We start from the raw sequence: 27140 nt of genomic DNA, 5'->3' as shown, positions 1-27140 counted from the left end.
ATCTATGATTAAGGAAAAAGTGACTGGGGGCACGGTTGCTGTGAAAATTGAGGATTGTCTATTGAAGATGACCCCCTGTACAGTGAATTTAAGTCCCCCCGTTTCCGTGCCAACTGGATCTGCTTTGTTGGTGTGTGAGGGAAAGTCAGTGGCTGCTACCGATGCTACCGTGGGGCCGGTGACCAGGTCCAGGGCTGTTAAACCTGTGGTAGCCCCTGCAAAGTTTATTGTGGGATGCTCAGGGATCGGTGATGTCAAGAAACCAGCCACTGTGGCCTCTGTGTCAAAAACAAAGAAGCCGGGGCTGAAGTGTGATGTCTTGGTGGAGTCAGGTTCGTTGCTCGATGTGGTATCCTCTGACACCGAACAAATGCAAGCACAACTCTCATCCGCTGCAATTGGGGGTAATCTCCCTGCGACAATTAAGTTGGAGTGTAGGGCGGCTGGTGCCCGGAGTGTATCCTCTGACTTGCCTGTGGAGGTCCAGGACAAAGTGACAGAGCAGTCTGTCTGTGAAAAGGGTTTGTCGTCTGGCGACTCCCAATCTTCTTGTGGGACTAGCATAGCAATTATCGATGAGGGTAGTAAGGAGATGGAGATGCAGGACTTTGCTAGCACTGGTGAATCGAGTATTGACATTGCTGAGTTGAAAATGTTAGTTGTTAAGAAGGGGATTTTGATTGCGGAGAAGAAGAGGAGGAGGAACACTTGTCCAAAATGGGAAAGGGAGAGGGTGGAGGGCGACATACGCAGGTTGGAGCTTGAATGTATATGTTTGGAGGCCAGGATGCTAGCACTTCAGAAATAGCTGGAGGAAGAGGAGAAAATTGAGTGTGAGCCAAGTGGATCGACCGTGCCTGAGGAAGAGGATCCAAAGTGTGATGGTGGTGCTTCTGCTGGTGAAGATGCTGTGGATTCTGTGATGGATCAGGGCCTGGAGTGTAATGTTGCTATGGTGGAGGAGGCGTCTCCTCTTTCGATTGTGGAACAGCGGTTGGATGGTGGTCTGGGAGGTGTCGCTGTTCAGGCTGGTGTTGCTTGCTCGGGGTCGACCTCCCAAGATCTGGCCTCCTCCGCTGGGAAGCAGATTGCGTCCATGGTGGGTCCGGCGCGTGCCGGTGAGATGGCTGAGGCGAGTCTCCCCACTCTGCCTACAGGTGGTGGCGTTAGCAAGCCAAGCGTGGTGGCAGGGGTGAGTGGTGCCAAAGACGCCACTGGCACTAATGTTGATGGTGTCACTTGCTCTAAGGCTAGGGCTAAAAAAAAACATGTTGCCGAGACTGGTGTTAAGAGTGTGTCGGTGGGTCCAGTGTCATCGTGTGGACTTGCCCAAGGTCTTCCGGTGTTAAGGAAAGAAGATTTATCTGCAGAGGAGCGGGCTATTGTTGATGGTCTATATGGTAGCTTGGGCGTACCTGTGAAATCCTTGCCAGCTATATCCGTTAATAGAACCTCTTTGGCCAATAAAAATACTAGTTCTGTATCTGTTGGGCAGGGTGCGGGGCGGAGTAATGTTGTGGGTTCTGTTGGGCAGGCCTCGCCTCAGGTAGTTCCTAGGCCGGGCTTGTCCTCTTATGCGGGTGCTCTCTCAAGTGGCAATAGGATTGTTGCTCCAAAGGTGTTTTCGGCTTCTGATCAGGCTGGTAAGCATCGCAACGTAGTTTCACTTAAGTGGATAGGGGATGAGGAACCCCCTACTAAAGGGGATTTCCTGGAAATGGTGTTCTCATTGGGTTTCCATGCCCCTGATCTTTTTGCTTGCATCCACCCTGTAAAGACCCCTGACTACGACCTTAGTTTCATATCTTACCAAGGGCTGCGGGTGTTCTGGGAACAGTGGGAGCTAAAGAAGGGGTGTGAGCTGTATTGTCGCTATAAAGCGGTGGCTGTTACTCGCCAGGATAGAGTCCGTGCAACTGTATTATTGGTCAGGAATGAATCCCTCCCTGCTGCAGATATTGGCTGTTGGTTAAGTCGATATTGCGACATCTTGTCTCCTCTGGTGAAGATTGATTTCACGAAAGGTGTGTGGGGTGGAGCCTGGTCGGCTGTGATCAGGCTAAGGCATAATGGTCAGGTGCCTTGCCATGTTCCCTCTGCTGCTTTCATCGGGAGAGACAAAATCCAATGTTTTTATCCTGGTCAACCTAGACAGTGTCACCGCTGCAGAGACTTATGTCACCTAAGCAGTGACTGTACTGTGCTGAAATGTGCCCTCTGTGGTAAAACTGGGCATGTGGCGAGGGATTGTGGCAACGTTACCTGCAACCTTTGTGGGTGCGAAGGCCATCCTTATAGTAGGTGCCCCAAGGCCTCCCATAACCTTGAGGTTATGGGGGAAGAGCTAGTGAGGGAAATGGGTCGTCTTTTTGAGGAGGAGCGATGGGAGGTTGTAGAAAAGCAAGTGGTGAGGGCGGTGGTAGAGGAGAACAGTGTGGTGAGGAAGGTGTCTGCTGAGGTGGATAAAGATGGCTTTCAGGTGGTTGAATCTAAGTCAAGGAAAAGGTTGGCCAAGAGTTCCTTTGGGGAAGTAGCGTCCATGGTGGAGGGGAAGGGGTGTTGGAGGAGTGAAAGGAGGAGAAGAAGTAATGAGGTTGATAGTTCTGGTCATGTGTCTTCAAAAGTTAGATCGGTGGTAGCATCAGACACTGATGGGAAACCTCAGAGTTCAGTCGGGGAAGATGTGGGGGATTTTTCCTCCATGCCTTCCTGTACCCCTCAAATCCTTTCCTCATTTCCCCAGGATCTCGTGGATCCTCCCCCCGTCCCTGTGGACCCTAGGTCCTTTCCCGCTTCTCCAGGAGTGGAGCCTCCTGATCCGGGTCCTCCTCATGATGATTTGGGCTGAGGTATTTCTGCTGTTTTGGGGGAGGCTCGGGACATGGACCTCTTGTCTCTCCCACTGCAGGTGAGAGTGATACTGAGGAGGTGTTTGTTGGGGAGGATGATCCTCTTCCCTTGGGGACTAGTTTTAAAAGGTATGGCTCCGATGAGGAGTCAAATAGGCAAGCAAAGAGAAAGTGATTGGGTCCTACCTTACAATCCAATGAAACATGGATCCCCAGCCTATACGATGTGCCACAATTAATGTGGCTTCCGTTTTGTCCGAACGTGCTCGTTTTATGGCCTTTGATTTTTTCAGCACAATTGAGGCTGATTTTTTATTTTTGCAGGAGACCAGGATTGGTGATCTGGCGGTTCTTCATAGAGCAAAGCGTGAATGGAGGCGTGGACCGTCTTTCTGGTATCTTGCGACCGAGCCGTACGGTGGGGTGGCAGTGCTTTTTACCGGTATGGTAACCGTGCACAGGATTGTAGAGTTACAGGTAGGTAGGTGTATGGTTTTGGATATCAACTTGAAGGGACAGAACCTACGGCTAATTAACATCTATGGGCCCCAGTCCCCAAGCGACAAGAGATGTCTCTTCACGGAGATAAAACCATTTCTTTTTTCAGCCCGGCAGATTGTCTTTGGTGGCGATTTTAACGCTATCACTAGGCCAACAGACAGGGGGGGGCACAAAGACAACCCTGGGTCATGATTCCAATTTTTTAGCTAGCATGACTAGGGAGGCTGGTCTGGTGGATGTGCACGTTCGCCATTTTCCAGACCTCACGGGTTACACCTTTTATTGTGGTAATCGTAGGTCTAGGATAGATAGGTTTTTTGTTAAGGAGTCCGCAAAAACTTTGCCTCCTGAGGTGAAGCTAGTAGAGTTCTCCGATCACTGTATTCTGAGTTTTGCTTTGAATGCTTCGGAAACCCTTCAGAAAGGGCGGGGTCTATGGCGGCTGAATTTGGGGCTCCTGAAGGAGGAGATGGTGAGACAGTCCTTTAGAGATTTCTTTCAACTACAAGAGACTCTTTTGAAGGCAGGTTGGAGTAGATCCGAGTGGTGGGAGGAGTGTAAAAAGCGTACTCTGGGGTTTTTCCGTAGGCTGGTAGCCCGGAAAAACTTGAGAAAACAAAATGCCTACTATGACCTGCAAAGGAAACTTGATTTCTTGATCTCTGAGCGTGGAAATAGTGGGGAGATCTCTCGGGTGAAGGCTCGGATGAGGGAATATCAATACAGTCGCATGGCTTCCTTGATTTTGGAGAGGGATTATAGAGCTTACCACTCACCTGATCCCTGTCAGAATTGTAGAAAGTTGGTTGATCTGAAGGAGGTGCGGGGTTTGGTTGATTTTCTGGGTGTCCTTTGTGAGGATAGGGAGGGCATTCTGGGAGTCATTAGATCCTACTACTCCGATCTTTTGTCCGAGCAGCCACTCATCAGAGAAAGGATGGATAGGTTTCTTAGGGAGACACCTGGGCTTGAGGGCCTTGATGCCTCTTTTGACTCTTTGGGAAGTGATGTGGCGGCGGAGGAGATCAGGAAGGCCATAGACGGTTTGTCTATAAAGAAATCTCCGGGCCCGGATGGCTTAACATCTGAATTTTTTAAGGTATTTTCGGACCTCTTGGTTCCTCATCTTGTGGAGGTTTTTAATGAGAGCCTGGCTGAGGGTTTGCTCCCTCCCTCCATGAGGTTGTCCACCCTCATATTATTGTCCAAAGGTAAGGATCTATCTCGTGTTGAGAACTGGTGCCCCATCAGTCTAAGGCTTTCGATAGAATCAATCATGAGTACCTGTGCCTTGCTTGAAAGGTATGGACTTCCAGTGAGGGTGGTGGATTGGCTTCGCGCTATTTATAATCAGGCCGAGAGTTTCCCGCTTGTCAATGGTTGGGTAGGTCCTGCCTTCGCGGTTAACTCCGGTGTCCATCAGGGTTGTCCCTTGAGCTCCCTTCTGTATGTGTTCGCAATCGACCCTTTCGTCAGGAGGGTTGAAAGTGGTGCACTTGAAGGGGTGCAATTGGGGCTGGAGTGTCTGCTGAAGGTGGTGGCCTATGCAGATGACGTCACGATTGTCGTGTCGTCTACGACTGAGGCACGTGATGTGGAACACCTTATCTGCGAGTACTCTGGGGCCTCGTGCTCCATGATAAACCAAGACAAATGTGAAGCTTTCTGGATGGGGGAGGAAGGTGAGGAGTTCAGCCTTCCGGACAGCCTTCCCCGGGCCAATTCGTCAATCAAAATCTTAGGGATTTGGTTTAGTCGTGGTGATTATACCACTCTAAATTGGGTGAGTAGGCTGGAAGTTGCTGCCCGAAAAGTAGAGAGCTGGAGAAGATGGAAATTTTCTCTCAGGGAAAGGGTTGACCTGTGTAAGACTCACCTGATCCCGGAGTTTCTTTATGTCAGTTATGTGTGCTGTTTGCCTCAATCTTTGTGGTCCAGGATTTATTCTTTGTTCTTCCTGTTGTTGTGGGGGAACAGGATGAATCTCGTTAAGAGAGGCATCACCTACAGACCGAGGGCAGAGGGTGGACTTGGTATGGTCAACCCTGTGGTGTTTTTCACATCCACTTTTGTAAAATTACATCTTGGGAGTCTGTTTTTGGAGGCCCCCCCTCGGTGGGTAGAAGGCTTTAGGGTTTGGGTGCACCCCTTTCTCAGGTCATGGATAGATGGCGGTCAGGTGAGAAACCTCCGAGTTGATAAATGCGGATACCTCCCGATCTACGTCATCTTGTGTTTGAAGGTGACAAGGCTATGGGGAATTTTGATGAGTGAAGTCAAAGGCTTCTCTAGAAGTGAGTTGGAGAGGAGCATTTTGCAATCTCATTTTTATGCCCAGCCATCGCTAAGGGACTGCCCGGGCAATGTGTACTCAGCTGGGTTGAATCTGATTAATTCTTGGAGGATCCCACTGAAGTTCAGAGACATTGCCTGGCTTCTTTTTCAAGGGAAGCTTTATGTTAGGGGGAAGATCGGGTTTCGAGGTGCCAGTGATCGTGTTTGCCCACTTGAGGAGTGTCCTGGGGTGGTGGAGACTGTGGACCACTTCTTGCTCGAGTGTCCCTTTAATATAAAAATTTACAAAGCCGTTTCAGCCGCTTTACGCCTTCCGTGCCTTTCGGGGCTTAGTTACCCAGAGTGAGCGTATGGGGCGTTCAAAAAGAGGTTTGGGAGGTTTGATTTAGTCACCGTTTACTTAGTTAGTTTAGCGGTTAGGTACCACACTTGGAGTGCACGGTGTCTAGTTTCCCTTAGAAGGTTAGTCCTTCCCTGTACTGAGGTGGTTGGTACCATTCTTCACGAGGTAAAGAGGATGATGGATATGGATCGAGGGAGGATGGATGCCGTCAGTTGGTCCAGGCTTTGGCGCCATCTGAGACCCCCTTGAGTGGGTGGCTGAAGTCTTTCCTTCCTTTCATCCTTCTGGCTTTCTTTTCTTTCACCCCCTATAGATTTTGTGTTATAGTTTTATTTTATTTTTTATGCTATGGTTTTAACATACGACTAAAAGCTCACCTCACTTTCTCTATGTTTGGATTTTGTTGTGTGTTAAGGCTTGATTTTGTACATATTGGTCTGTATATTGCTATTTGATTGTCTATTTGACAAACTATTATTAATCTTGCCAGTGCTATGGACTTTTGAGTTTATTTGGCATTGCCTCTTCATACACTAATCTGATATATTATGCCATCGTAGTCGGACTAAAGACTTTGGACAATATTATTTAAGTATGGCTTTTTGGTGGTATCACCTTTGTTTATGTAAGTTATTTTTTCTCGTGTTTGTTGATTGCTTTGTTTTGTTGTTGCAATTTTTCTAATAAAAACATAGCCACTCCTAGATGGGCCAGGTGTTTGTGTCGGCCACTTGGGTCGCTTAGCTTAGCCATCCAGCGACCTCGGTGCAAATTTTAGGACTAAAAATAATATTGTGAGGTGTGAGGTGTTCAGAATAGACTGAAAATGAGTGTAAATTATGATTATTGAGGTTAATAATACTATGGGATCAAAATGACCCCCAAATTCTATGATTTAAGCTGTTTTTGAGGGTTTTTGTAAAAAAAAAAAAACCGAATCCAAAACACACCCGAATCCGCCAAAAAAATTTCAGGGAGGTTTTGCCATAAGGCGTCCGAATCCAAAACACGGCCATGGAACCGAATCCAAAACCAGAACACAAAACACGAAAAATGTCCGGTGCACATATATATAGATTTTGTGGTGGCTTTTAAATTTAAAGCAATAAGTAAGTATGCTTGTGTGGTGCAGCCTGGGACTCCGATATATGGTTGTTGACTACGTAATTAGATGCTTGGACACGCACACGTGTAATCACGCACAAGGTACACACAAGCACATGCTCAATTGCACGTGCTTAATCTCATGTGCCTACACGCACGTGTGTCCGTAAACAAGTACACAAGGGAATTAAGGTTATTATTGTAAGCTTTATAGGATAACAATCCAAAATGAAAACGACCACTTGATAATACGTTTAGCGAACTGTATGATACAACTTCTAGGAAATGATTGCCAGTTTCTGGGAAGTGACTTTTCTGTACAGAAAAATCCAAGTGTGCAAGTGTGGGCATTGAAAGTAAATGTATGATTGTTGAACCAGAGAGGTATGCCGCAGGTAACACTGGATTAGAGAAGTCCAGTGGCATATGGCTTGCTACCATATGTGATTATTGAGTTTTGTTGGACCGTAGGGTATTTGGAAATCGCTCAAGGTGGTAGGGACGTAGCCTTGTGTAATCATCTCTGTGATTGTAGGCCACACAGATAATAAGTACCTTTATGCCGTGCAATTGGATAGCACAGTTGCGTATAATAGCTTATCACATATTGGTGGTGATTCCGAGTTGTTCGCTCGCTAGCTACTTTTAGCAGAAATGCAAATGCAAAGCCGCCGCCCTCTGGGAGTGTATCTTAGCATAGCAGAATTGCTAACGAAAGATTCGCAATTCTGCTATTAAGTATTTCCTTTCAGTTTCTGAGTAGCTCCAGACCTACTCCTAGATTGCGATCACCTCAGTCCGTTTAGTTCCTGGTTTGACGTCACAAACATGCCCAGCGTCCGGCCAGTTACTCCCCCGTTTCTCCAGCCACTCCTGCATTTTCTGCTGGCACGCCTGCGTTTTTTAGCACACTCCCGGAAAACGCTCAGTTACCACCCAGAAACACCCACTTCCTGTCAATCATTCTCCGATCAACAGAGCGACTGAAAAGCTTTGTTCGCCCGTGAGTAAAATAGCATAGTTTTGTGTAAAATTGCTTAGCGCGTGTGCCCTGCAGTGCATACGCATGCGCAGAACTGCCAGATTTTAGCCAATTTGCAATTCTGCAAAAAATAGCAGCGAGCGAACAACTCGGAATGACCGCCATTATACGCAAACGTGATTTGTGTAAAGGAAACAGGTCAAAAGAACTCACAAAGAGTCGGGGATGAAGAGTCTGTACCACCCCTAATTTAAACGATACTTTTGCGATACTACGCGTCTAGTTTCCCTTCGTGGAGAGGACCTTTGCTAAGCGGTGCGCAATGATGTCATCGCGCACCGCACAGCAAAGGTCCTCTCCACGAAGGGAACTAGATGCTACGCGTCTAGTTTCCCTTCGTGGAGAGGACCTTTTGCTGTGCGGTGCGCGATGACGTCATCGCGCACCGCTCAACATTTAAGCGGCGCTACTACTGTACAAGGGGAGTAACTGACCACGCCCCCTGTATTAATCCATGCCCCCATTTCCTGCCCGGGGCGCAGAGAGGGCTCGAACTGGCTCTGGTGACCATGTTAGGAACCTCGCTGGATACATTTATCACTTGATTGCTGGTACATGGTATAGCAGCTGAGAAGGAGTCTAGTGAGAGCTACTTGGAATGTCTCTCACCTTCATTTCATAGGAGGTGCATTTACGGTTGCTAAAAGCTACAACGGGGGCTAAGTGCACACGTGAAATGACTGAGAAGGCAACTTAGGTTCAAGCTGACGAGCGCCCGAAAGGGTCAGCTCGTTTTGTTATGCATATGACGTGCATACGCCGTGGCTTTTGGTGATGTTTGGGAAAGTATGACTGGCGAGTGTAAAACTTCATTTCCCAAGATTGGTAGTTTTGATCCTGAGGTATTGAATACGGTGAGAAGTAAAATTTGCTTGATAAAATCACGCAAATTGCGAGTAAAGCACAATTATTGTTTAAACTTATGGCAACAAGAGGGCAGAGCACAAAGGCAAAAAGCGTATGCAACAGCTGCAAATATTCTCAAACAGGTAACAGCAAGTGCACCCCCACCGCCATATCTAGATGGCGACAGAGTTACAGCCGGTATCAAAATAATTAAACCTAACCCTTGTAATCTTTACCCTGTATTAAGTAATCAAGGTACCAGTTCGGAGGCAGACGATGAACCCAGTGTGGTTGCAGACCTCTCTCATGCCATCAGCCTCTTAGATGGACAGGGACAGCAGAAAGGAGCGGCTGCGCCACAAACAGAGAACAGAGCTAGAAATAACCAAGCCGGTAAGTATGAGACTATCCATTCCACAGAGACAGTAATATCTACAATTGACACCATAAGCAGTGAAGTGGAGGGATTACATCTGGTCTGTACTGTAATTTTCTGATTATTTCTAAATAAACATTTCACATATCAGCGTTAATATATGCTGCGGACGCAAGGCGCATTTTATTACCATATACGATAAAAGTGCTGTCAGGAATCGACTTACTGCAGCTGCACCTGTCCGCCGGTGCAACCTCCGTCTGAGGCTCCCATGTCTCGCTGCCACTGGTCACCTTGTCGCTAAATGCCATTCTGGGCCTAAGGACACTCCTGTTGTCAGCCGGAGTGCACGCCCGCCGCATTCCCGCCAAACCACGGCATGGGCGCCGCCATGACAGTCCCTGCCAGCTCTTCCACATCAGCCAATCCAGAGTCTGGAGCACCTTCCATTCATTCTCAACCTCCGTCTGATGCTCCCATCTCGCTGCCACTGGTCACCTTGTCGCTAAATGCCATTCTGGGCCTAAGGACACTTCTGTTGTCAGCTGGCGTGCACACACGCATTCCTGCCAAACCACGGCATGGGCGCCACCAAGACAGTCCCCATCAGCTCTTCCACATCTGCCAAACCAGAGTCTAGACGCACCTCCCATTCACTCCCAACCAATACCTGCAGGTATATCAGGAGCAGCAGGGTGAGTCAGTACTTGCCTTGTACTTCGTATCATTCCTCTGACCTGTGTCTCTGGCTCCGTTCTCCAGTTCCTCTTTGTACCTTCCAGTCTGGTCCTGCACTGCCATGGAACCACAAGCACCAGCAACCCGGGTACCTGTGATCAGCTTCACACCTTATCCAGCTACAGTGTGCTCCAGCCCTCTGCAGTAGAGACTCTCCTCCAGGTGCATCTGGTTAACCTACACCTGTTTGTCAGCCTGCAAGCTGCCAGTGCTATTCCAACCTGCACTGAGGATTTAAACCACTTGTTCCTGTCTCCTGCAACAGTTACCTGGCTCGCTATTCCCACCATCATCCCAGCTGTGCTCCACAATCCAGGAACCATCAGTTCCCATACAGATATATCGGTCCCCTGATCGATTGTTACCCATGTCACAGACTTTGCCATAGACTTTCAGCTTCCACCCACAATTGCATATCTTCTGTTGTCATCAGTATTCCTGCTGCCATATTGTTTGAATCAATTGCTAAATAAACAACACAGCGCACAAATCTTATCCAGCCTCCCCGTTTTCTCCATCCCATCTCCACTGACCCACTAGAGCTCTCTCTGGGAACACAAACTAGACAGAGTCTGACAAGTGCGCTGTACGTCGCAAACACTACATCCCTTAAGAGAAAGCAAGCACACGCACACAGTGTATCACTGAGGTCCAACGCGCAGAGATGTATATATTTGATATGAAAAGGGTATGCATACAATAGAACACATGTACAGTATATATATATACAATAGGGGGGAAATTATTTGCGCCACTTGTGTACAACACCAAATAATCTAAGATCCACGTATAAATAATAAATGACACTCCCTAGGAATTAACACAGGGCGTCAGCTGTCCCCCAGAGACACAGGGATGGTAATTCCCTGAAACAACGAGAAAATGCACACAGGGGGGTGGGGGATATAGCGACCGTCGGTGTCTTAAAATAGTTCAATAAATATGGATCTAAAAAGTGTATCTAATAACGAGTAACCAGATCAGAAGGTGATTTAAAAAAGGGGGGGTGTTTATTTAGACACTAAAACAGATATTAATTACATATAGAGCTAAAATCTAAACAGCAGTTCTTCTTAAAAAATGGGATTTAAAACAACATACACAATACTTTAAAATACCAGTTAAAATATGTTTAAAACTCTGTAAAACAATTTTAACTTAACTTGGTAAAAGGTCACTGCCAGGTAGCCCAACGCGTTTCGTCCTTAAGACTTCATCAAGGGGTAAAGGCAGAATGAGACTGGACTCCTATTTATACTGGTATTAATCACATAATGATTGTGACATCACTTCCTGTTAATTTAATCATCATATTGTGCAATAGGTTAAAAATTCATATATTAACAAATCTATTGTTTCAATTTACTGATATATGTATATACATTCACAAGGCATTGATTAGTGAGCAGATTAGGTGTTAAAAACGTATAAAATTGACTTGTAAAGGTGCTGGCGGTTCTTTGCCGCCCCACTTCCGGTTTTCGTCCGTCGCGTCACTTCCGCCCCACTTCCGGTGTGCGACTGCGCATGCGCCCGCGGCTGCGGGCGTGAGAGAACGAACAACACTATGACAAATGTTCTCTGCAAGTTCATTGCGGCGGCCATCTTTGGGTGGACTTGTTCAGAGTGAATCCTATTCAGGCAGCCATATTAGCGGGGACCAATGGTAGAGACATAAATTTCGGTTCTCCAGTAAAGTGCATGAAAATGAATAGAATAAACGGAGATTAGTCACTGTTGGTGTCAGTATAGTAACATAAGCTTGTTACAATAATAAATAAATATAAATATATGAATATATAGAGCATAAGATATATAAAAATATGTATATATAATTATATGCTTAAAACAATATAAAGTGCAAAGTGCAGACTAAGAGTGATAATAAATAGTGTTAAGTGCTTGTTATGACATTAGTTTATTAGGATGCAAATAGTGTGATATATTTATAGCGACATGCTCATGTAGGCTGTATTATCGTTAGTTTTGGTTTACAGTACCTGATCTTCCCAGATGGTCTCCCTGGTCTGGTACTGATCAGGCCCAACACTGCTTCGCTTCCAAGATCGGACGAGATTGGGCCTTTCCAGTGCGGTCTGACTGTAATATTCACTCTTTACCATACATGTGTCAATTTCAATATATCAATAAACGGTGATATTTATCAGGAAGAACTGTGGATGGGAATAGGGCAGGGGTGGGGGGGTGATGGGAATGGTGTGTGGGTGAGCGGGGAGGGGGGGGGGGGAGGGGTAGGTAGAGATGGGGTGGGGGTTACATATAGAAAGTATTAGGTGTAGGTGAAAAAGGTTTACTCTAGGTAGGGATCCAACCGTGATGATCCAGTAGTGTAGTTTTCACAGGAAAGGGGCGATTTCGTAATAGTCATTAAACCCCTTCGGATGGAGTGTTTGTAGTTGGAAGATCCAAAACATTTCTCTGCGTGAGAGTTTATTGGCCAGGTCGCCACCTCTTTCTCCCAGTTTCACAAGTTCAATTGCTTTAAAGGTTAATGCCTCCGGATTTGAGTTATGTACGAGATTGAAGTGTTTGGATACTGCATGATTTTCTATTCTATTCTTTATGTTGCGTACATGTTCCTGTATCCTTATTTTCAACGGTCTCTTGGTTTTACCTACATATTGTTTACCACAGTCACATTCTAATAAATAAATTACGGATTGTGTATTGCAGTTTATGAAGTCCTTAATTTTGTATTCCTCCTTCTTTTCTGCATCCGAGAATGTTTTCCTTACTGGATGTAGGTACCTGCAGATGTTGCACCGGCCACATTTATAGGAACCGGTGCATCTTGGCATTCTTGATTCTTGTTCCACTTCTTTACGTAGCATGCTGGGGGCCAGGATATCTTTAAGATTTTTGGATTTCCTGAAGATGATTTCGGGGCGTGGAGGTAGTATTTCTTTAAGAACCGGGTCCATTAATAGGATTCCCCAGTTGTTGTTGAGTGAGTCTCTGATGGTTTTCTCATGGCGATTGAAGGTGGTGATAAATGGAACAGATTCTTTCCTGATTTTTTGGGGTTTATATTCCAGCAGGGTCGATCTCTCCAGGGCCTTTGCTTTGAGTGCCGCTTCTTCCACGATGTTAGCCGGGTATTCTTTATTCATAAATCTTTCTTTATATTTCTCTATTTGGATGTCACTTTCTTCCTGGTTGCTGCAGTTCCTCTTTATTCTGTTAAATTGAGAGAAGGGAATGTTATTTTTCCACTTCTTCAGGTGGTTACTCTTATAATGCAGGTAGCTATTTGTGTCCACCTGTTTGATATAATTCTTCGTTTCGACTCTTCCGTCTTTTCCTGTTAAGATCACATCAAGGAACTCAATAAATTCTTTATTGAATTTAGAAGTAAAAATGAGATTCATCTCGTTGGTGCTCAGGAATTCCAGGAATTTGTAAAATTGTTCTTCAGTGCCATCCCAGACAATTAAAATGTCATCTATGTAACGACGATAAAAGATGATGTGTTTCTTAAAATCATGGTTACCATAGATAAAATACTTCTCCCAGCTACCCATAAAAAGATTAGCGAAACTCGGTGCAAAAATCGTACCCATTGCAGTCCCACAGCGTTGTAAATAAAATTGATCTAAAAACTTAAAATAGTTATGCTGAAGAATAAAATACATGATGTTACATAAAAAGTCTTTATGGATGGCTGTAAGCGAGGTGTCAGTTTCCATATATTCTTTGCATGCTGTTACACCTTTCTTATGGTCTATGCAGGTATACAGTGATTGCACATCTATTGTTGCCCAGTTGTAGGTGTCTTTCCATTCAAAGTCCTTCAGGGAGTTTAGTACAGTTGTGGTGTCTTTTAGATACGAAGGTAGCTCCTTCACATAGGGTTTTAAAAAGACATCGACGTATTCTGATAGATTTGATGTGAGTGAGTCGATGCCTGCCACTATGGGCCTTCCGGGTGGATCCCTACCTAGAGTAAACCTTTTTCACCTACACCTAATACTTTCTATATGTAACCCCCACCCCATCTCTACCTACCCCTCCCCCCCCCCCCCCCTCCCCGCTCACCCACACACCATTCCCATCACCCCCCCACCCCTGCCCTATTCCCATCCACAGTTCTTCCTGATAAATATCACCGTTTATTGATATATTGAAATTGACACATGTATGGTAAAGAGTGAATATTACAGTCAGACCGCACTGGAAAGGCCCAATCTCGTCCGATCTTGGAAGCGAAGCAGTGTTGGGCCTGATCAGTACCAGACCAGGGAGACCATCTGGGAAGATCAGGTACTGTAAACCAAAACTAACGATAATACAGCCTACATGAGCATGTCGCTATAAATATATCACACTATTTGCATCCTAATAAACTAATGTCATAACAAGCACTTAACACTATTTATTATCACTCTTAGTCTGCACTTTGCACTTTATATTGTTTTAAGCATATAATTATATATACATATTTTTATATATCTTATGCTCTATATATTCATATATTTATATTTATTTATTATTGTAACAAGCTTATGTTACTATACTGACACCAACAGTGACTAATCTCCGTTTATTCTATTCATTTTCATGCACTTTACTGGAGAACCGAAATTTATGTCTCTACCATTGGTCCCCGCTAATATGGCTGCCTGAATAGGATTCACTCTGAACAAGTCCACCCAAAGATGGCCGCCGCAATGAACTTGCAGAGAACATTTGTCATAGTGTTGTTCGTTCTCTCACGCCCGCAGCCGCGGGCGCATGCGCAGTCGCACACCGGAAGTGGGGCGGAAGTGACGCGACGGACGAAAACCGGAAGTGGGGCGGCAAAGAACCGCCAGCACCTTTACAAGTCAATTTTATACGTTTTTAACACCTAATCTGCTCACTAATCAATGCCTTGTGAATGTATATACATATATCAGTAAATTGAAACAATAGATTTGTTAATATATGAATTTTTAACCTATTGCACAATATGATGATTAAATTAACAGGAAGTGATGTCACAATCATTATGTGATTAATACCAGTATAAATAGGAGTCCAGTCTCATTCTGCCTTTACCCCTTGATGAAGTCTTAAGGACGAAACGCGTTGGGCTACCTGGCAGTGACCTTTTACCAAGTTAAGTTAAAATTGTTTTACAGAGTTTTAAACATATTTTAACTGGTATTTTAAAGTATTGTGTATGTTGTTTTAAATCCCATTTTTTAAGAAGAACTGCTGTTTAGATTTTAGCTCTATATGTAATTAATATCTGTTTTAGTGTCTAAATAAACACCCCCCCTTTTTTAAATCACCTTCTGATCTGGTTACTCGTTATTAGATACACTTTTTAGATCCATATTTATTGAACTATTTTAAGACACCGACGGTCGCTATATCCCCCACCCCCCTGTGTGCATTTTCTCGTTGTTTCAGGGAATTACCATCCCTGTGTCTCTGGGGGACAGCTGACGCCCTGTGTTAATTCCTAGGGAGTGTCATTTATTATTTATACGTGGATCTTAGATTATTTGGTGTTGTACACAAGTGGCGCAAATAATTTCCCCCCTATTGTAGAAATTCTTTGGTATTAATTTTTATTTGCGGCCTGGTGCACTACAACCCATTTCTAAAATGTGGAGAAATTCAGATCGGGCAACCAAGAGACAGAATTGGTGCCAAAAGATATTTAATGAAAAACAGCAAACTAGTGAACCCCCTCCACCTGGTGACCTAGATGAATTGTTTTGGGGTATAGAAAGACTCCTCACCAAAGAAGTTAAAACATGGTGGGATATAAAGGGCTTGGAGCATTATATTTCAGTTGACAGAATTCCAAGAGGGCTTAGACTGCTAAAACAACCAACATTTGGCAATCTGGACGCAGCCTTCTTAGAAAAATGGGACAAGACACTACACAATTGTTCCATTAACCTAATGAAATTGCTTATTGATGAAAAGAAGAACTCTCTCTTAGAAGTAGAGAAAAACATCAAAAGCAAAGAAAGTGAACTTGAACCCTTTAAAGATAAAGAGGATTACAAGATTAATGAAAAGGTGTTATACAGAAAAATGGAACACATAGAAGAAGAGGTCACGAAAAATAAGGAGAAAAAATTTCTAAGGGATAAGACGGACTATGAGCAAGGCAAAATTAAAAACTGGAGCAGATTTGGAAATATGAATCAACAACCTAATCAAATCAAGAGACAGTATTGGAAAACCATACCAACTAAAGGCAAACCACTACGGAGTTCAGAAATGAATACACCATCCCCAACACTAAGGATGCAGAATAGATTTACAGCACTACAGAGACTTAACTCTAAAAGTGATCAGACTTTTTTAGCCCAAAGAACAGGAACACGACCAAAAGAAGCCACAAGAAACCCCCTGAAGGAAGATGTTCACCACGCTTCACCGCTCAAACGAAGATATACAGAAGAAGAGGAAAACGGGGCAGTAGGAGGGAACGAGAACAAAAAAAGAACAATCTAACGACGAAACAGAAGGATAACGGAATCTTCAACTTATCAGAACATAAACTGTCGGAACCAGAAATATCCCTATTGAATAAAGGTTTGACTTTTGCACCCACAGGGGGTCTCAATAAATTTGAGACCTTCATTGATCTCAACAAGTTTATCAGAAAACTAACACTTAAAAGACATTTCCTGAGGAAAGAGGATGCTGTGATCAGCAACTATGAGAACCAGTCAAAATCAGGTTTAAAACCAACCTCAAAATTTTATCCTTTGGAGTCAAAGGGGAGTAATCTAAGCATTTTTTATGAATTAGTCAAGAAAGACCTATGTGAGACCAACATGGAGAAGATTAAAGAGAAGAACATCACCAACCGGGAAACCGAGGCTTTAAAAAAACTGCAGAAAAATAAAGGAATTGTCATAAAACAAGCTGATAAAGGGGGGGGCCTGGTTATCATGGACCGTGAGAAGTACACGAATGAAGCACTAAGACTATTGGGGGATGATGTCTCATATACAAAACTGTCTGGCGACCCCAAAGACGCATTCGTCGGAGAACTAAGAACACTTTTAGTACACGGTCTACGGAATGAGATAATTACAAAGGATGAATTCCAATTTTTAATGAAAACAGACCCCACTACCCCAATTTTTTATTTCCTGCCTAAAATCCATAAGAACCTGACTAATCCACCCGGAAGGCCCATAGTGGCAGGCATCGACTCACTCACATCAAATCTATCAGAATACGTCGATGTCTTTTTAAAACCCTATGTGAAGGAGCTACCTTCGTATCTAAAAGACACCACAACTGTACTAAACTCCCTGAAGGACTTTGAATGGAAAGACACCTACAACTGGGCAACAATAGATGTGCAATCACTGTATACCTGCATAGACCATAAGAAAGGTGTAACAGCATGCAAAGAATATATGGAAACTGACACCTCGCTTACAGCCATCCATAAAGACTTTTTATGTAACATCATGTATTTTATTCTTCAGCATAACTATTCTAAGTTTTTAGATCAATTTTATTTACAACGCTGTGGGACTGCAATGGGTACGATTTTTGCACCGAGTTTCGCTAATCTTTTTATGGGTAGCTGGGAGAAGTATTTTATCTATGGTAACCATGATTTTAAGAAACACATCATCTTTTATCGTCGTTACATAGATGACATTTTAATTGTCTGGGATGGCACTGAAGAACAATTTTACAAATTCCTGGAATTCCTGAGCACCAACGAGATGAATCTCATTTTTACTTCTAAATTCAATAAAGAATTTATTGAGTTCCTTGATGTGATCTTAACAGGAAAAGACGGAAGAGTCGAAACGAAGAATTATATCAAACAGGTGGACACAAATAGCTACCTGCATTATAAGAGTAACCACCTGAAGAAGTGGAAAAATAACATTCCCTTCTCTCAATTTAACAGAATAAAGAGGAACTGCAGCAACCAGGAAGAAAGTGACATCCAAATAGAGAAATATAAAGAAAGATTTATGAATAAAGAATACCCGGCTAACATCGTGGAAGAAGCGGCACTCAAAGCAAAGGCCCTGGAGAGATCGACCCTGCTGGAATATAAACCCCAAAAAATCAGGAAAGAATCTGTTCCATTTATCACCACCTTCAATCGCCATGAGAAAACCATCAGAGACTCACTCAACAACAACTGGGGAATCCTATTAATGGACCCGGTTCTTAAAGAAATACTACCTCCACGCCCCGAAATCATCTTCAGGAAATCCAAAAATCTTAAAGATATCCTGGCCCCCAGCATGCTACGTAAAGAAGTGGAACAAGAATCAAGAATGCCAAGATGCACCGGTTCCTATAAATGTGGCCGGTGCAACATCTGCAGGTACCTACATCCAGTAAGGAAAACATTCTCGGATGCAGAAAAGAAGGAGGAATACAAAATTAAGGACTTCATAAACTGCAATACACAATCCGTAATTTATTTATTAGAATGTGACTGTGGTAAACAATATGTAGGTAAAACCAAGAGACCGTTGAAAATAAGGATACAGGAACATGTACGCAACATAAAGAATAGAATAGAAAATCATGCAGTATCCAAACACTTCAATCTCGTACATAACTCAAATCCGGAGGCATTAACCTTTAAAGCAATTGAACTTGTGAAACTGGGAGAAAGAGGTGGCGACCTGGCCAATAAACTCTCACGCAGAGAAATGTTTTGGATCTTCCAACTACAAACACTCCATCCGAAGGGGTTTAATGACTATTACGAAATCGCCCCTTTCCTGTGAAAACTACACTACTGGATCATCACGGTTGGATCCCTACCTAGAGTAAACCTTTTTCACCTACACCTAATACTTTCTATATGTAACCCCCACCCCATCTCTACCTACCCCTCCCCCCCCCCTCCCCGCTCACCCACACACCATTCCCATCACCCCCCCACCCCTGCCCTATTCCCATCCACAGTTCTTCCTGATAAATATCACCGTTTATTGATATATTGAAATTGACACATGTATGGTAAAGAGTGAATATTACAGTCAGACCGCACTGGAAAGGCCCAATCTCGTCCGATCTTGGAAGCGAAGCAGTGTTGGGCCTGATCAGTACCAGACCAGGGAGACCATCTGGGAAGATCAGGTACTGTAAACCAAAACTAACGATAATACAGCCTACATGAGCATGTCGCTATAAATATATCACACTATTTGCATCCTAATAAACTAATGTCATAACAAGCACTTAACACTATTTATTATCACTCTTAGTCTGCACTTTGCACTTTATATTGTTTTAAGCATATAATTATATATACATATTTTTATATATCTTATGCTCTATATATTCATATATTTATATTTATTTATTATTGTAACAAGCTTATGTTACTATACTGACACCAACAGTGACTAATCTCCGTTTATTCTATTCATTTTCATGCACTTTACTGGAGAACCGAAATTTATGTCTCTACCATTGGTCCCCGCTAATATGGCTGCCTGAATAGGATTCACTCTGAACAAGTCCACCCAAAGATGGCCGCCGCAATGAACTTGCAGAGAACATTTGTCATAGTGTTGTTCGTTCTCTCACGCCCGCAGCCGCGGGCGCATGCGCAGTCGCACACCGGAAGTGGGGCGGAAGTGACGCGACGGACGAAAACCGGAAGTGGGGCGGCAAAGAACCGCCAGCACCTTTACAAGTCAATTTTATACGTTTTTAACACCTAATCTGCTCACTAATCAATGCCTTGTGAATGTATATACATATATCAGTAAATTGAAACAATAGATTTGTTAATATATGAATTTTTAACCTATTGCACAATATGATGATTAAATTAACAGGAAGTGATGTCACAATCATTATGTGATTAATACCAGTATAAATAGGAGTCCAGTCTCATTCTGCCTTTACCCCTTGATGAAGTCTTAAGGACGAAACGCGTTGGGCTACCTGGCAGTGACCTTTTACCAAGTTAAGTTAAAATTGTTTTACAGAGTTTTAAACATATTTTAACTGGTATTTTAAAGTATTGTGTATGTTGTTTTAAATCCCATTTTTTAAGAAGAACTGCTGTTTAGATTTTAGCTCTATATGTAATTAATATCTGTTTTAGTGTCTAAATAAACACCCCCCCTTTTTTAAATCACCTTCTGATCTGGTTACTCGTTATTAGATACACTTTTTAGATCCATATTTATTGAACTATTTTAAGACACCGACGGTCGCTATATCCCCCACCCCCCTGTGTGCAGTATATATATATATATATATATATATATGGTTACAGTGTTACAATTATACAAGAAGCAGTTGTAGTTATATAAGGAGCAAATACAGCCAGCACACTTCACCCTGTCCCTCAATGCACAGTTCACTCCATCTTTGAATCTGCCCCACCAGCAACTAACAAAACAGAACTTCTTGGGTATGGGGAAATACCTATATACTGTGTATTGGGGGAAGTACATGTCTGGGACTGAGTCTTCTGTAATTGGTCAAGGAGAGGGAGATCTCTCATTCATGATGTGTTATTGGTCAATTCATATGCAAGCAACGTCCAGCCTTGAAGATGCCATCATAGGGATTAGCCATGCTGTCTTTCAGGAAGTTTTTTGTTCACTTTAGAATTGTGGCTTCATATTCATAGATTTAACTAATCATTGCAATGTGCTACAATCTAACCATAGCTATCAAATTAACTACACTCATTCACCTGATCATTTTGACACCAGGCATGACATATTTATCTTGTTCCATTCCAATAATACATATATATCTGATGTTAAACTCTACTATATAATTTATTACATAATGATGCTAAACATGTTTTGTCTATGTGTTGTATGAATATGTTGTATATGTCTTTGTGGCTTTTGTACGTGTTTGTATGTGATGTGTATGTAATATGTTTGACTTCGACAGTCCACCCTTTGGCAGTAGACAATTACTGTCATAACTGTCACACTAAACATAATTACATAAAAAATATTTCAAACAATAATCGGTGACCTAGACACACGTATGTATTCATTTCGCAAATCAGACATTGACTATATTTGGGGAAGACAGGGAGGAGGACAGGACATCCTCTATATGCACTCAGCGGTCACGGGACCACTGGTTGGGTGTGGGATGACATTCAACCTATAGAGTATACTGGGACAGTGCTATGGCCTATGATGTCTGATTTGAACAAACGTTGCACACATACATGCACCTACGTCTTTGCACACTGATGTTCGGATTCGATAGAGGTTTTTCTGGGTTAAGGGAGAAAACACAAACAAATCGTGAAAGAGACATATAAAATTTTCATGGTATAAGTCTGTTTCATCATTGAACAAGGGTTATTAGTAGTGTCCTAGATAACATAACCCTTCGGAGTTCGGGGAGAGCCATTCATAAACTTTTCTTCCACATATATTAATGAGCTTTTTATCTGCTAGGTGTGAATAACCATTGTCTGACTGATCCTGATTACCTCCGAATTTCCAGATTTCCTGAAATTGGTGAGATTTAAACATACCAGGGATTTATCTATGGTACTGGTGGATCTTAAGACTATTGGGTCTAGTTATATTATATTCCTTGTCCACCAGTGTCCCCCCCTCCGTGTAATTCAAATACCTCAGCTAACTCTAAAGAAGGTGTCACTAATCCTGCATTATTTGGTCTTAGAGGTACCTGTGAGAACATCCAACATTCCGTTTGGTTTATGACCTTATCTACTAGTGAGTGGTAATCACTCAAGGGATGTCTGTCAAATGCTGCCTTATTGCTAGACTGATGTCTCTGGATGCACTCATCTTCAATTATAGGGTCACAATAACTACGAAATACAGTATTCCTCAGGCTATAGTCTATTACGTTATCTCCGAACTCCGTAACTACTAGACCTTTGATTTTCTCTGGCTTTAACAAAGTGATAGGCTGATCCTGGGATCCTATAAATACATCACTCCTTTCTCCAGAACCAGTTCCAGTCCCACACTCGACTCCTAATGAAAACCTCACAAAAATAGAATGTCCTGAAAAAAATGTTGTCAATGGGAAAAAGAAAGAGAGAACAAACAAATCTTGCCCATAGCAAATCCATTACAACGACTGGTCTTTCTGTAATCCTATAGTACGCTCAGATAGTGTTCAACAGTGTTCCTCTCAGTCTTCACGGAACAGACTCTCGGGTGATACTTCTGCCATCTCACTTCCTTTACGAGTTCCTTCCAGACTACTGACTTTCCTGCGATGGGAATCGTGGAGCCAAGTCTCTCTCTCGGCTACTTTCACTGGGATTGTGCTGTCAACAAAACTCTTGGTACGGTCCTTCCCACCTGTCTATTAGGCAACCATAGCGTAAGAACAATCACACAGTCTCTTGGTTCACAATCAAGACAGTTAGTAGTTGGCATACCAGAAATCAACAGTTTCAAGTTCTTTTGTTAAGTTCTTAAATGCTGGCTCAACTCAATAAGGTACTGTACTGTCACCTCACTGGTGTATTTCTGATCATGGTGCGGATCGATCATGATATGAGGTTGTCTTCCAAAACAAAACAAAAAAATCAAAAAGGGTAATTCGTTAAGTGGGGATCTGGGAGTGGTTCCGATGCTACACAACACTAGTGGCAGTGTCTATGACCACAATAGTCCAATTTCAAGCTATCACTTTGCTCCTACTCCTAAGGATACCATATCTACACACAAATTTCTGCACAATTTTCTTTGCGGTAAACACAGCAGTATTTGTGGTGGCAGGAAATGCCTCTACCCAGTTTGAGATATTTCAGATAACTATAGGGTGTTAACTGTGCGAAGTCGATTTGTATTACCTGAAAAGGTCCATCTGCAGGAGGGATATGGGATGGCTCCAACAGTGATACCTTACCAAATGTTCTTCCTCATGCAAGTAAGACAGGTCATTGCTTTCCTGCTTGCCTGAGAAGAGTACCCTGGTGCACGCCAGTATGCTCTTACCAATTAGCACATACCTTCCCTACTCTAGTTGAGTCAGACCATGTGCCACCTCAGCTAGGCCTGGGAGATATGTCCTGGGGGCAACTGGTTTACCTTGTCCATCTCTCCAGAGTCCTGAGGACTCCTGACCATACCCCTTCGCCTTCCAGACCTCCTTTTCCTGTAGGGAACAAAAATTTTCATCTTAATTTAATTGTTGTGTCTTTGCAAATGTAGAGTACCATGAGCATAACTCAAAAAATAAATTTCTAGAGGGAAAAAGGAAAAATAAATATCAGGTCAGCATTCAGAAAAAGGCTGTCACATATGTGTAGTCTCATAGTAAAGGTCTGATTCAGATATTCCATACCATCATGCATATCAGTGTCTATACAAAATTTTCCTTCACCAGAATTCTCATCCTCCACCCTTTGTGCATGACAAGGCACACTGCAGTAATATACTGGTGCCATCGTTCTGATGAGACATACTGGGTTTGGGCAGAACTTTGAAGGACCAATACAGCATGTGGTGTATGAACTGTCAAATCATGTACCAGTACTACGTCCCAGGTATTTGACCCTTGTCCTACACAACTGTAGTTTATCCCTTGAGACCTTGTGTCCTGTCTGGAAGAGACGAAACAGAAACTGTTTCGTATCTGCCAGGGATGACTCAAATGAATCAGCGCACAACAATAAGTCATCAACATATAGGGGGAAATTTACTAAGCTCCCGATTTTGACCGAGATGCCGTTTTTTCATCAAAGTGTCATCTCGGTAATTTACTAAACACTAATCACGGCAGAGATGAGGGCATTCGTAATTTTTTGCAAGTCCAAGTAAAAAATTACGAATGAATACACCATCGGTCAAAACGCGGCTGTTTAAGTATGAATCTCGGCCATTTACTAAGAAGTGCAAAGCAAAAAACAAACAAACACTGCCGTGAAAAATTACAACTCGTAAAAAAGTGCTAAAAAAAAACAGACCTTTTTTTTTTATTCGTGATTGGATAGGCATGCACGGATCCATGAGATCCGTGCATGTATATCAGTGGGAAGGGGTGGGAAAGTGCTTATTTTTTCAAAAAAAATTGCGTGGGGTCCCCCCTCCTAAGCATAACCAGCCTCGGGCTCTTTGAGCCGATCCTGGTTGCAGAAATATGGGGAAAAAAATGACAGGGGTTCCCCCATATTTAAGCAACCAGCATCGGGCTCTGCGCCTGGTCCTGGTCCCAAAAATACGGGGGACAAAAAGAGTAGGGGTCCCCCGTATTTTTAAAACCAGCACCGGGCTCCACTAGCTGGACAGATAATGCCACAGCCGGGGGTCACTTTTATATAGTGCCCTGCGGCCGTGGCATCAAAAATCCAACTAGTCACTCCTGGCCGGGGTACCCTGGGGGAGTGGGGACCCCTTCAATCAAGGGGTCCCCCCCCCCAGCCACCCAAGGGCCAGGGGTGAAGCCCGAGGCTGTCCCCCCCCCATCCAATGGGCTGCGGATGGGGAGGCTGATAGCCTTTGTTGTAAAAGAAAAGATATTGTTTTTAGTAGCAGTACTACAAGGCCCAGCAAGCCTCCCCCGCATGCTGGTACTTGGAGAACCACAAGTACCAGCATGCGACGGAAAAACGGGCCCGCTGGTACCTGTAGTACTACTACTAAAAAAATACCCAAAAAAAGACAAGACACACACACCGTGAAAGTATAATTTTATTACATACATACACACATACATACATACTTACCTTATGTTCCCACGCAGGTCGGTCCTCTTCTCCAGTAGAATCCAAGGGGTACCTGTTGAATAAATTATACTCACGAGATCCAGGGGTCCAGGCTCCTCGGGAAATCCAGGGGTAATCCACGTACTTGAAAAAAAAAAAAAAAACGGTGTCCCGACCACGAACTGAAAGGGGACCCATGTTTGCACATGGGTCACCTTTCCACGAATGCCAGAAACCCACTTTGACTGATGTCTAAGTGGGTTTCTTCAGCCAATCAGGGAGTGCCACGTTGTAGCACTCTCCTGATCAGCTGTGTGCTCCTGTCCTCACTGACAGGCAGCACACGGCAGTGTTACAATGTAGCGCCTATGCGCTACATTGTAACCAATGATGGGAACTTTCTGCCCTGCGGTTGACCTAAAGTGACGTCACCGCTGAGCAAGAAATTTCCCAGCATTGGTTACAATGGAGCGCATAGGCGCTACATTGTAACACTGCCGTGTGCTGCCTGTCAGTTAGGACAGGAGCACACAGCCGATCAGGAGAGTGCTACAACGTGGCACTCCCTGATTGGCTGAAGAAACCCACTTAGACATCAGTCAGAGTGGGTTTCTGGCAGTCGGGAAAAGGGGATCCATGTGCAAACATGGGTCCCCTTTTAGTGCGTGGCTCGAGTGTCCGTTTTGTTATTTTTTTCAAGTACGTGGATAACACCTGGATTCCCCGAGGACCCTGGACCCCTGGATCTCGTGAGTATAATTTCTTCAACAGGTACCCCTTGGATTCTACTGGAGAAGAGGACCGACCTGCGTGGGAACATAAGGTAAGTAAGTATGTATGTATGTGTGTATGTATGTAATAAAATTATACTTTCACGGTGTGTGTGTCTTGTGTTTTTTTGGGTATTTTTTTAGTAGTAGTACTACAGGTACCAGCGGGCCCGTTTTTCCGCCGCATGCTGGTACTTGTGGTTCTCCAAGTACCAGCATGCGGGGGAGGCTTGCTGGGACTTGTAGTACTGCTACTAAAAACAATATCTTTTCTTTTACAACAAAGGCTATCAGCCCCCCCATCCGCAGCCCATTGGATGGGGGGGGACAGCCTCGGGCTTCACCCCTGGCCCTTGGGTGGCTGGGGGGGGGACCCCTTGATTGAAGGGGTCCCCACTCCCCCAGGGTACCCCGGCCAGGGGTGACTAGTTGGATTTTTGATGCCACGGCCGCAGGGCACTATATAAAAGTGACCCCCGGCTGTGGCATTATCTGTCCAGCTAGTGGAGCCCGGTGCTGGTTTTAAAAATACGGGGGACCCCTACTCTTTTTGTCCCCCGTATTTTTGGAACCAGGACCAGGCGCAGAGCCCGATGCTGGTTGCTTAAATATGGGGGAACCCCTGTCCATTTTTTTCCCATATTTCGGCAACCAGGATCGGCTCAAAGAGCCCGAGGCTGGTTATGCTTAGGAGGGGGGACCCCACGCAATTTTTTTTTAAAATTTTACAGTGTTTAATTAAAAAAATAAAAAAAATAGAACCCCAGCACGGATCACACAGATCCGGCCGAGATTAATTGTAAAAAAGTCGGCAGTGTTTTGCTAATCACTGCCGTAAAAAACACAAAAAAAACACGAATGACATCGACATCGGAAGAAAAGAAAAACCCGAATACGACAGCTTAGTAAATCCATCGTAACAAATTCAAAAAGTTGCAGTTTTACACTTTCGATGTCATTCGTGATTGAACTTTGACCTGAAACGGGAAAATACGAATCTTAGTAAATTTACCCCATTGTATCAGCACTGACCCATTCTCAGGGTGAAAGGACTGTAAACAGTCATGTAGGGCTTGGGAGAAATTACTCAGGCTGTCACTTGAAACCTTGGGAGAATAGGGTCCATGTATTGTACCTCCTTTGTGAACGCAAAAGATGAAGAGGAAACTGTGAAGAAAAACAGAATAGAGGTTGGTGACAGATAAGTTTGTAGAGGTAGAGAGGATTTTATTAAAATGTCAGCTGGATTGGGCACTATGGAGAATTGATTAACTACTTGGTCTACCCCCCTTAAAGCTTGTCCTTGCTGTGTCACTACTGGGACTACCTCAGCCATCAATCCTGTGTCCTGTCCATCCTAAGTTCATAGGGAACCCGGTATCTGGGAGATAATTTCCTCTACCTGTGATGGACATGAATCTAGAACAGTGGAATGCAACATTAGTCTTTGAGGAGTATCTAACATACCTTGTACTTCCTGAGCGGGAGTACAATATATGTATTTCACATTTCAATTTACATAACAAAATCTCTGTCGATTAAGTTAGTCAGGGGCCTCTGCTGCTAGAAAAAAAAAAGAAAAGGGTTTATCATCATAGAGGCCTTATTGTAACTTCTGCAGGTTTT

The 27140-nt window shown here is 43.7% G+C and overlaps 3 pseudogenes; 2 read left to right on the top strand and 1 right to left on the bottom strand.

The window, feature by feature from the left end:
• Positions 1-12082: 12082 nt before the first annotated feature.
• Positions 12083-12202, bottom strand: LOC134929751 (5S ribosomal RNA; annotated as a pseudogene).
• Positions 12203-14267: 2065 nt separating this feature from the next.
• LOC134929750 (5S ribosomal RNA) lies at positions 14268-14387 on the top strand (annotated as a pseudogene).
• A 4701-nt stretch (positions 14388-19088) lies between these two features.
• LOC134929748 (5S ribosomal RNA) lies at positions 19089-19208 on the top strand (annotated as a pseudogene).
• Positions 19209-27140: the final 7932 nt, after the last annotated feature.

This window comes from Pseudophryne corroboree, chromosome 5, assembly GCF_028390025.1.
Source record: "Pseudophryne corroboree isolate aPseCor3 chromosome 5, aPseCor3.hap2, whole genome shotgun sequence".
Taxonomy (NCBI): domain Eukaryota; kingdom Metazoa; phylum Chordata; class Amphibia; order Anura; family Myobatrachidae; genus Pseudophryne; species Pseudophryne corroboree.
The sequence above is the reverse complement of the archived record's forward strand: the minus strand, read 5'-3'. Positions and strand labels throughout refer to the sequence as shown.